We start from the raw sequence: 12,934 nt of genomic DNA, 5'->3' as shown, positions 1-12,934 counted from the left end.
AAACTACAACTCCCAGCATACCCGGACAGCCGTTGGCTGTCCGGGTATGCTGGGAGTTGTAGTTTTGCAACAGCTGGAGGCACCCTGGTTGGGAAGCACTGACTTATGTGCACAGCAAAGGGAAAAAAATATTTGACGCCCCCCCCCCCCTGCTACTTTGCCCACTTGCGAAGAAATTATCATTCTATAATTTTTTGGGGTCGGTTTATTTGAATATTGAGAGACAGAATAATAACAGAAACAAAAAAATCCAGAAAAACGCATTTCATATAAATGATTAATTGAATTTACACCATTGCAATACATGACTTGGTACTTGGTGGCCAATCCCTTGTTGTCAATCACAGAGGTCAGACGTGGTCTTGCAGTCTCCACCAGGTTTGCAGACATCTCAGGAGGGGTTTTGCCCGCTCCTCTTTGCAGATCCTCTCCAAGTTATTAAAGGGGTACTCCGGTGGAAAACTTTTTTTTTTTTTTAAATCAACTGGTGCCGGAAAGTTAAACAGATTTGTAAATTACTTCTATTAAAAAATCTTTATCCTTCCAGTACTTTTTAGCAGCTTTACTGTGACCTAACTGTGTGTATTATCCCTGTACTGTGACATCACTGCGTGTATTATCCCTGTACTGTGACATCACTGTGTATTATCCCTGTACTGTGACATCACTGTGTGTATTATCCCTGTACTGTGACATCACTGTGTATTATCCCTGTACTGTGACATCACTGTGTATATTATCCCTGTACTGTGACATCGCTGTGTATTATCCCTGTACTGTGACATCACTGTGTGTATTATCACTGTACTGTGACATCACTGTGTGTATTATCCCTGTACTGTGACATCACTGTGTGTATTATTCCTGTACTGTGACATCACTGTGTATTATCCCTGTACTGTGATATCACTGTGTGTATTATCCCTGTACTGTGATATCACAGTGTATTATCCCTGTACTGTGACATCACTGTGTGTATTATCCCTGTACTGTGACATCACTGTGTGTATTATCCCTGTACTGTGACATCACTGTGTGTATTATCCCTGTACTGTGATATCACTGTGTATTATCCCTGTACTGTGAGATCACTGTCTATTATCCCTGTAGTGTGACATCACTGTGTGTATTATTTCTGTACTGTGACATCACTGTGTATTATCCCTGTAGTGTAATATCACTGTGTGTATTATCCCTGTACTGTGACATCACTGTGTGTATTATCCCTGTACTGTGACATCACTGTGTGTATTATTCCTGTGCTGTGACATCACTGTGTATTATCCCTGTACTGTGATATCACAGTGTATTATCCCTGTACTGTGACATCACTGTGTGTATTATCCCTGTACTGGGATATCACTGTGTATTATCCCTGTACTGTGACATCACTGTGTATTATCCCTGTAGTGTGACATCTCTGTGTGTATTATTCCTGTACTGTGACATCACTGTGTATTATCCCTGTACTGTGATATCACTGTGTAATATCCCTGTACTGTGACATCACTGTGTGTATTACCCCTGTACTGTGACATCACTGTGTATTATCCCTGTACTGTGACATCACTGTGTGTATTATCCCTGTACTGTGACATCACTGTGTGTATTATCCCTGTACTGTGACATCACTGTGTGTATTATCCCTGTACTGTGACATCACTGTGTATATTATCCTTGTACTGTGACATCACTGTGTATTATCCTTGTACTGTGACATCACTGTGTATATTATCCTTGTACTGTGACATCACTGTGTGTATTATCTCTGTACTGTGACATCACTGTGTATTATTCCTGTACTGTGACAACACTGTGTGTGTTATCTCTGTACTGTGACATCACTGTGTGTATTATTCCTGTACTGTGACATTCATGTGTGTATTATTCCTGTACTGTGACATCACTGTGTGTATTATCCCAGTACTGTGACATCACTGTGCGTATTATCCCTGTACTGTGACATCACTGTGTGTATTATCCCTGTACTGTGACATCACTGTGTGTATTATCCCTGTACTGTGACATCACTGTGTGTATTATCCCTGTACTGTGACATCACTGTGTGTATTATCCCTGTACTGTGACATCACTGTGTGTATTATCCCTGTACTGTGACATCACTGTGTGTATTATCCCTGTACTGTGACATCACTGTGTGTATTATCCCTGTACTGTGACATCACTGTGTGTATTATCCCTGTACTGTGACATCACTGTGTGTATTATCCCTGTACTGTGACATAACTGTGTGTATTATCCCTGCACATTGACATCACTGTGTGTATTATCCCTGTACTGTGACATCACTGTGTATTATCCCTGTACTGTGACATCACTCTGTGTATTATTCCTGTTCTGTGACATCATTGGGTGTATTATCCCTGTACTGTGACATCACTGTGGTTATTATCCATGTACTGTGACATCACTGTGTGTATTATTCCTGTACTGTGACATCACTGGGTGTATTATCCCTGTACTGTGACATCACTGTGTGTATTATCCCTGTACTGTGACATCACTGTGTGTATTATCCCTGTACTGTGACATCACTGTGGTTATTATCCATGTACTGTGACATCACTGGGTGTATTATCTCTGTACTGTGACATCACTGGGTGTATTATCCCTGTACTGTGACATCACTGTGTGTATTATTCCTGTACTGTGACATCACTGGGTGTATTATCCCTATACTGTGACATCACTGTGGTTATTATCCATGTATTGTGACATCACTGGGTGTATTATCCCTGTACTGTGACATCACTGTGGTTATTATCCATGTACTGTGACATCACAGTGTATTATCCCTGTACTGTGACATCACTGTGTATTATCCCTGTACTGTGACATCACTGTGTATATTATCCCTGTACTGTGACATCACTGTGGTTATTATCTCTGTACTGTGACATCACTGAGTGTATTATCCCTGTACTGTGACATCACTGTGTGGATTATCCCTGTACTGTGACATCACTGTGTGGATTATCCCTGTAATGTGACATCACTGTGTATTATCCCTGTACTGTGACATCACTGTGTATATTATCCCTGTACTGTGACATCACTGTGGTTATTATCTCTGTACTGTGACATCACTGGGTGTATTATCCCTGTACTGTGACATCTCTGTGGTTATTATCCATGTACTGTACTTTGCTGTCACAGTCTGCATTACCCCCTTGTATTATGGAGACTAAATATTTAAGGCTTTTATTTTCCTTACCCTGCAAGTGGTTACATTTTGCTCTGATGCCCCTAGGTTATTTGTTACACCCCTGGGCATGGTGCCTACCAGAGCTTGGATTTCTCTTTTCCAGAAGCTTCATAGGGGGTAACAGTGATTTCATGTATTTACATCTTACGTCATGTTCTGCACAGTAATAGGATAAAGTGATGTTTGCCGAGTTTCCATTCGCTCGGCTCCGCTCTGTTTTATTCCTTCTAATAACCAACCAATGAAAGGGCAGGGTTCACATTTATCTTAGATCAGTTCTAAGCTCAGTAGAAAGAAAATCTTAATGTGGATCAATCTAAAAAAAGGAATGGAAAGGTTGTGTTGATCTGTGAAAGGTCACATATAATTGCTGCGTACAGTGGAAGAGTCTTCTGGTGCAGTGCTCACATCTAAGTGCCCGCTCCTTGTTATCTCGCACATTTATCATTTTACCAGTTGAATAAAGCTTCCTGGGTAGAAATCAGATGAGTGACTCTCATAAGGCAACGCAGACCAAGCGCGCTTAACCTCTTCATGACCTGAATGCTTTTGACCTTTCTTGGCAAAGCAAAATTTCACCTTTAAAAAATTGCTCCATTTTAAAGATTAAAGTGTACCCGTCAGATCCAGCAAAATTTTTTTTATTTTTTATTTATCACTCAGTACCTAATCCTGACCATGTACATCTAATTTGTATGTGTCTAGCACCTTTATTTATTTATTTATTACACTTTTCATTAGCTCACTAGTCTGAATTCTTCTCCAAGGGAGGGGGCGTGGCCTCACTATGCAGGTCTCCGCCCCCTCCCTCAGTATGCTGTCTGCTCACATCTCCCCTAGCATTAGCAAAACTACAAGTCCCAGCTTGTCCTCACTGACAGTAGCGGGACACAAGCTGACAGTGGGAGGATTTTTCCTCCAGCTCTGAGCCCTGCGCTCACAGCTGTCAATCAAGTGTGTCCATGACATAGGTGATGATGCATGGACACAGCAGGACTAGTATGTGTCCAAGCAGGCAGGGGGGGGGGGCAGTTGTTTGGCTTTTTCAGTATGAAATACTGAAAATTTTCTAATGAAAGCAATTGCAAAACCTATTGGTTATACATGCTTTACAACATATCAGAAGTTTTTGTATCTGACAGTGCCCATTTAAGTACAAGTATTCTTGCTTCTTAGTCTGCAAAGATATTTTTTCTTTCCTTTTTATATCTCACTTTGGGTTCTCATATGATTGAGACTGGACTGAAATCTGGTAATTTACCAGACCATCTCTAACAATAAGTGAGTAAAAAAACGTTAGCCTTCCTGTAGCTGAGAAGGTCCGCAGGGTCTGTTGCCCCATCACAATTAAAGGGGTACTCCAGGGGAAAACATATTTTTTTTTTTTTTATCAACTGGTGCCAGAAAGTTAAACAGATTTGTAAATTGCTTCTATTAAAAAATCTTTACCCTTCTAGTACTTATTACCAGCTGTATTAGCAGCTGTATACTATAGAGGAAATTATTTTCTTTTTGAATTTCTTTTTTGTCTTGTCCACAGTGCTCTCTGCTGACACCTGGTGCCCATATCAGGGACTGTCCAGAGCAGGAGAAAATCCCCATAAACAAACCTATGCTGCTCTGGACAGTTCCTGACATGGACAGAGGTGGCAGCAGAGAGCACTGTGGACAAGACAAAAAAGAAATTCAAAAATAAAAGAATTTCCTCTGTAGCATACAGCTGCTAATAAGTACTGAAAGGATTAAGATTTTTAAATAGAAGTAATTTACAAATCTGTTTAACTTTCTGGCACCAGTTTGTAAAAAAAAGTTTTCCACTGGAGTACCCCTTTAAAGAGGGCAAAAAATGGGGGAAATCTAGAAATCTAAAGATGGTTGTATCCTTTCTAATGTTCCCTTCCATAGGCACTTAAAAACTAAATTTTTCTAGGTGCCTAAATTTATACAGTAATGTACATTTTATGGAATGGAAGAAGAGTGAGATTTCTAATGTATCCTTTCCTAAAGTGGAAACCTATCTGAAACTTTCTGTAAAGCTCAACTGGTCAATCGGTCCCACATTTAACTCTTATCCTAGGACACTTGGTCCATCATTGGTGGGTTTTGTTTGTACTTTCCTTTAAAATTCTCAAAAGGTCCCCAACCACCTACCTCCGTTGGTCCACTCTCTGTTTGGGCTCTAGCATGATATAGTAAGGGCCAAAAGTGATATTATATAGTAGCATAATATAGTAAGGGTTATTCCTATGGTTATCACTACTGCCATTGGTTATGGTGGGTCATAACTATGGTTATCACTACTGCCATTAGTTATGGTGGGTCATAACTATGGTTATTACTATTGCCATTGGTTATGGTGGTGTCATAACTATGGTTATTACTATTGCCATTGGTTATGGTGGTGTCATAACTATGGTTATCACTACTGCCATTGGTTATGGTGGTGTCATAACTATGGTTATCACTACTGCCATTGGTTATGGTGGGTCATAACTATGGTTATTACTATTGCCATTGGTTATGGTGGTGTCATAACTATGGTTATTACTATTGCCATTGGTTATGGTGGTGTCATAACTATGGTTATCACTACTGCCATTGGCTATGGTGGCTCATAACTATGGTTATCACTACTGCCATTGGTTATGGTGGGTCATAACTATGGTTATCACTACTGCCATTGGTTATGGTGGGTCATAACTATGGTTATCACCACTGCCATTGGTTATGGTGGGTCATAACTATGGTTATTACCACTGCCATTGGTTATGGTGGGTCATAACTTTGGTTATTACCACTGCCATTGGTTATGGTGGGTCATAACTATGGTTATCACCACTGCCATTGGTTATGGTGGGTCATAACTATGGTTATCACTACTGCCATTGGTTATGGTGGGTCATAACTATGGTTATCACCACTGCCATTGGTTATGGTGGGTCATAACTATGGTTATCACCACTGCCATTGGTTATGGTGGGTCATAACTATGGTTATTACCACTGCCATTGGTTATGGTGGGTCATAACTATGGTTATTACCACTGCCATTGGTTATGGTGGGTCAGAACTATGGTTATCACCACTGCCATTGGTTATGGTGGGTCATAACTATGGTTATCACTATCGCCATTGTTTATGGTGGGTCATAACTATAGTCACCACTGCAAAAAGTGATTTCTTACAGATGAGATGTTATTTCACCAGGACAACCTACTGGCTATAAAGTTGATTTTTTTTCAATACCGGTTCGTTTATGGGGTTTATGCTTTTATTAAAACCCTTACTATTAGTATTTGTATAATGTAGCAAAGTTAAATAAATAATAATTGCATCTCTTATGGTATCTTAGACTGAAGTGATAAAGTTTCTCTTTGAGGAGAACACCAAAAAATTGTGTAGCGTCTTATAGGCTATAAACTACTTTCCTGGGGGAAAAAAAAAAACGCAAAGTAGCCATTCTCCAGAACAGTGGTCCCCAACCCAATTCTCATGGCCTACCAACATTCTGGGCTTTTTTTTCGATACTCCTTTGGAATAGAACAAGGACTTGGTGGGCCTTGAGGACCTGGCTGGTGACCTCTACTCCAGACAGAAGAGAATTTGCTCTCCAGTGTCACTTATTTTGAGGTAGATATCTGAGCACCCTCTGACGCCAGCGATATTTCGCGGTCAGGTTGGTTGAGGACCTATGTTTATAAACCCATAATACCTGTTATACATCTTTTCTATTCTTGACATTCTATATGTGCTCTTCTTCTCTACATGCCATATACTTCATACCCCCGGAGCGTTGTGTATGACCTTTCCCACACGTTACATGATTGAGAATATTGCAGATTTCATCTCCTCTGGTAATCCCTACACCCGCATCCCGCATATTTCCAATAACCTTTCACATTTTATATTTCATTGCTTGTTTCTTTAATACATTGTATTGCTTTCTGCTGTAACCTCGATGCCGTACTGCATGACCTCCGCTACATTTACTGTGGAATTAGAGGATGAAATGTTCTCTACCAATAAGCCGGCTACAGATAACTCCGCTTCAGCCTTCAGTGAACCAGACCAAATCAGAGCGCAAGCATCAAAAGGTTTTCTTTCTCCAGTAATATCGCAGAACATATAAACATGCAGAGCAAATATCACTGTTCTACAAATTTTCTATTTTTCTTTGTTTCAGAAATGAAATGTGCCATTTCTAAATGAATTTCACATGCTGAATTCAAATATAATAATGACATTTGTTAGTTGGCTCTAGTTTTCATGCAATGGACATTTTACATTTTCCACCTACAGGTAATAGGCAAATAATCACTGTTCTACAGGTAAAAAGTTGCGAACATGAAAACAGCTGTTCTTACATCATTTTGGGGTGCTAAAAATGAAAATGATGTTAAAAAATGTATAATGGCTTTAGTTTCCATGATATAAGCAACCAACTAATGAAGTAAGGTTTATAAAATGCAAGATGCAACTTACATCATAGATTACATAGTCAGTATTGGTGACCAATAGAAAACTGCCAAGGGTACCAAGATGATGCAATATTAGCTAATATTACGTCACCAAATTCTATCAAAGTCACAGTATCTGTTGCTTGGCCAGTTTAGGGTGGGTTCACACTTACTAACTACGGGAACCGGACCCAGCCCCCTTCTCATTCATTTAAATCAGCCAACTGGAGTCACATAGTTGCCCCTTATCCGGTTTTAGGACCGGATTGAAAACCACAGCATACCAAGGTTTTCAGTCCGGTCCGAAAACAGGATACAGGGCAAAAATTAGCCAACCGGAGTCACTATGTGACTCTGGTCGGCTCATTCAAATGAATGAGAAGCCGGATCCGGTTCCTGTAGTTAGTAAACGCAGTGTGAACCCACCCTAAACTCGCCAAGCAACAGATACTGTGACTTTTATAGAATTTGGTGACTTAATATTAGCTAATATTGCATCATCTTGGTACGCTTGATGGTTTTCTATTGGTCCCCAATACTGACCATGTAATCTATGGTGTAAATTGCATCTTGCATTTTATAAACCTTACTTCATTAGTTGGTTGCTTATATCATGCAAACTAGAGCCAATCAGGGGCGTACCTAGAGCATTTGGCACCCGGGACGGACCCTTTGTTTGGCAAACACACACACACACGCACCCACCCTTAATTACACCCCCTCCCTCCCCTCCCCCCAGGAGCGGACTAACAACACTCGGGGCCCCCGGACCAAAAAAAGGCAAGGGCCCCTGCTAGGCTCTGCAGCTCGTCAATCTTCTGCCACGCTCCTATTCCACCCAAATCCCACACACAATAAACTAAAATTTATATATATAAGAAACACTTTAACGTAGGTAAATTTCCATGACCAATAATACTGGTATACAAGGAGTAAATATGTACCACCACACAATAACTGGATAATACCGCCATACTGTACTGAATAAAACCACTATACACAGACCAGTATACTATAAAGGATCTGTATAGAATATAAGTGATTATATACAGCACCATATGGGGGTAGATATCAGCTGTACACAGGATGTGTATACCATATAAGTGATTACAGATACATTTTGGGACTCACAATTACCTCTTTTCTGATCAGCGGCGTCCTCTTTCCTTTTCTTCTCCGTCCGGATAAGACCGCCATGTGGATCTCTTAACATCTGCAGGAAAAACATGTCAGACTCTGCATATATTCAGTGCCCTCCTCTACACAATCTTCCCATCAATAGGCCAACAAACTGAATAATTCCCTCCTTGGTGTCCTGCACAGTAAAAGGGCAGGTAGGTAGGTAGCCAGGTAACCCCCTCTTTCCCATAGCTATATGCAGAGTTACACCCCCCCCTCTTTCCCATAGGTATATGCAGAGTTACACCCCCCTCTTTCCCCTAGGTATATGTAGAGCTACACCCCCCCCCCCTCTTTCCCATAGGTATATTTAGGGCTGGGCGGTATACCGGTTCATACCGAATGCCAAATTTTTTGGGCTTCACGATATGGATTTTCCCCCATACCGCAATACCGGTTGGGCCTCTCCCCCTCGGGAATGTATTATCAGCCTAGCACAGCTCTGTCCCCACATCGGGGAACTAATCCTATGTTACCCGCCAGCACTGTTCTGCTCCCCCCAATTAATGATCAGCCCAGCGGGGTACTACTCACATATGTCAAGCACTGCCCTCCTCCTCTTTGTTGGGGGCCGCCGGGCGCCGGAACTCTATACTGTACGCCAGTGGTCTCCAACCTGCAGACCTCCAGATGTTGCAAAACTACAACTCCCAGCATTCCCGGACAGCCGGCGATGGAACTCTCTGTACGCCAGTGGTCTCCAACCTGCGGACCTCCAGTTGTTGCAAAACTACAACTCCCTGCATGCCCGGACAGCCAACGTCTGTTCGGGCATGCTGGGAGATGTAGTTTTGCAACAGCTGGAGGTCCGCAGGTTTGAGACCACTGCTGTAAGCTGTATACCTATGCCCGGGCTGCAAAAGATACAGAAAATAAACTTAACTCACCCACGTCGGCCAAACGCTGGGGACGGGAATGCCGGACAGCCGTCAGCCTATCACCGGCCAGAGCGATGCCCCGCCTTGGCCAGTGATAGGTTGAGCCCACTGTCATGTATGAAGCCGGCTTCTTACATGACAGTGGGCTCAGCCTATCACTGGCAGGGTCGGGGCATCGCTCTGGCCGGTGATAGGCTGACGGCTGTCCGGCATTCCCGTCCCCAGCGTGCGGCCGACGTGGGTGAGTTAAGTTTATTTTCTGTATCTTTTGCAGCCCGGGCATAGGTATACAGCATACAGCAGTGGTCTCAAACCTGCGGACCTCCAGCTGTTGCAAAACTACAACTCCCAGCATGCCCGGACAGCCATGTTGGGAGTTGTAGTTTTGCAACAACTGGAGGTCTGCAGGTTGGAGACCACTGGCGTACAGTGAGTTCCATCGCCGGAGGCCCCCAACAAAGAGGAGGAGGGCAGTGCTTGACATATGTGAGTAGTACCCCGCTGGGCTGATCATTAATTGGGGGGAGCAGAATAGCGCTGGCGGGTCACATGATTTTGGGGGGGGAATACCGTTATATACCGTGGAACCGCCGTAAGTTAAAAAAAATACTGTGATACACATATATGGCCATACCGCCCAGCCCTAGGTATATGCAGAGCACCCCCCTCTCCCCCTTCCCTATAGGTATATGCAGAGCACCCCCCTCCCCCCTTCCCTATAGGTAAATGCAGAGCACCCCCCTCTCCCCCCTTCCCTATAGGTATATGCAGAGCACCCCCCCTCCCCTATAGGTATATGCAGAGCACCCCCCCTCCCCCCTTCCCTATGGGTAAATGCACAGCACCTCCCCTCTCCCTTATAGGTAAATGGAGAGCACCCCCCTCTCCCCCCTTCCCTTTAGGTAAATGCAGAGCACCCCCCCTCTCCCCCCTTCCCTATAGGTAAATGCAGAGCACCCCCCCTCCCTATAGGTAAATGCAGAGCACCCCCCTCCCCTATAGGTATGGGCAGAGCACCCCCCCTTCCCTATAGGTAAATGCAGAGCACCCCCCCCCCCCGTCCCTCTAGGTAAATGGAGAGCACCCCCCCTCTCCCCCCTTCCCTTTACGTAAATGCAGAGCACCCCCCCTCCCCCTTCCCTATAGGTAAATACAGAGCACCCCCCCTCCCCCCTTCCCTATAGGTAAATACAGAGCACCCCCCCTCTCCCCCCTTCCCTATAGGTAAATGCAAAGTCCCCCCCCTCTCCCCCCTTCCCTATAGGTAAATGCAGAGCACCCCCCCTTTCCTATAGGTAAATGCAGAGCACCCCCCCCCTCCCCTATAGGTAAATGCAGAGCACCCCCCCTCCCTTCCCTGTAGGTATATGCAAAGAAAAAAAAAAGGATGCTCACCTGACGTCCCACGCAACGATCTCCTCAGCTGCAGGGCCCGCATCTTCTCCCCTCCACAGTACAGGCGCTGATGAGTGACATCACCGTCACCTGTACTGCGTGCTGCATGGGGGCGGATGTCACGTCTCCTCTGTGTAGCTGCAGATGCGGCTCACACAGAGGGGACGCCTTCTCCTGTATGTGCGTGTATCGCGCATACAGGAGAATGTAGCGCTGTCAGCTGGGGATCTGGGACGAGTGTCCCGGACCTCAGCAGCGGCGGCGGCGGGTCAGTCCGCCCCTGGCACCCCCCTTGAGAGTGGCACCCGGGGCGGACCGCCCCCCCCCCCCTTGGTACGCCACTGGAGCCAATATAATTTTTTTAATGTTATTTTAGTTTTTAGCACCCCAAAATTATGTAACTTTTTACCTGTAGAACAGTGATATTTGTTAGTCAGGGCAGTTTAAGCTACAGGACACGGTGACCCCATAAAGGAAGATTAATGTGTCATCTCTCATATATTACAATTCAATCCATGTTTCTTCTCAGACTTCTCTGTAGAGAAATTTTCTAATGAATGAGAAATTACGGCATGATTGACCAAATAGGAGGGATAGGCAGGGAGGCAGTACTATCTGTGTCTACTGTACAACATTTACAGGAAAAAAAAGACAATGCTGTACTATCTGTGCCTCTATAATCTATAGTGAAATGTATAATGAGACAAAGCAACTGTACAGTTATTTGCCTAATGCATTTACAGGAAAACACAGGGAATGACAGGCAGTAGTATCTGTGTCTGCAAAATCTACATGGAAATAATACAAGGATGGAGTACTATCTGTGCCTGCTTAATTTACAGTGAGATGCAGGGAAGCACGGTCTAAAATGACATAATTTACAGGGAGATAAAATGGCGGTATAGAGCTATAGGTACATCATTTACAGGGAAAGACAGGACTGTCTGTGCACGTACCAGTTATAAAGAAAGACAAGGACATAGACAGAGTAGCTTAACAGCTCTTTGCCTAATGCATTTACAGGGAAAGACAGGGAATGCAATTCTGTCTGCGTCTACATCACAGGTACAGAGAGGAAAGCAGAATAATCAGTGCCTCTACTGTTTACAGGGAGTAAAAAAGAGACAGTACTATTTGTACCTATATTACTTATGAGGAGAGACAGGGAGGCAGTACTATCTGTTCCTGAATTAATTGCAGGTATAGAGAGTAAAACAGTATAATCTGTGCCTACATTACTTTCAGGGAGAAACAGGACTGCAGCACAATCTGTAGCTCCATCTCTTACAGCCAAAGGCTGTCCGGGCATGCTGGGAGTTGTAGTTTTGCAACAGCTGGGGGCATGCTGGTTGGGAAACACTGACTTACAGGTGCAGTGAGGAATGCAGTATAATCTGTACCGCTATCTTTTACAGTAAGAAATATGAAGGTAGTACTATATGGGCCTACTTTATATACATAGAGATAGGTACATTGTACTACCTGTACTTAGAACACTTACAAGAAGAGACAGGGAGGCAGTACTATATGTGCTTATATTATATACAGAGAGAGATAGGTAAATAGTATTATCTTTACTTACGATACTTACAAAATGAGACAGGGAGGCAGTACTATATGTGCCTAGATTATATACAGAGAGGGATAGGTACATAGTACTATCTTTAATTAGGATAATTACAAAAAGAGACAGGGAGGCAGTACTATATGTGCCTACATTTATATACAGAGAGAGATAGGTACATAGTACTACCTGTACTTAGAACACTTATAAGAAGAGACAGGGAGGCAGTACTCTAT

At 43.3% G+C, this 12,934-nt stretch overlaps 1 protein-coding gene across 5 annotated transcripts in view; it reads left to right on the top strand.

Moving 5' to 3' along the window:
* Positions 1–12,934, top strand: part of GRIK1 (glutamate ionotropic receptor kainate type subunit 1) — a 512,490-nt gene that overhangs the window by 482,939 nt on the left and 16,617 nt on the right. The gene's annotated exons all lie outside the window — the stretch shown is intronic.

Source organism: Hyla sarda, chromosome 2 (assembly GCF_029499605.1).
Source record: "Hyla sarda isolate aHylSar1 chromosome 2, aHylSar1.hap1, whole genome shotgun sequence".
In the NCBI taxonomy this organism is placed as follows: Eukaryota; Metazoa; Chordata; class Amphibia; order Anura; family Hylidae; genus Hyla; species Hyla sarda.
This window is presented reverse-complemented; position numbering and strand designations above follow the sequence as displayed.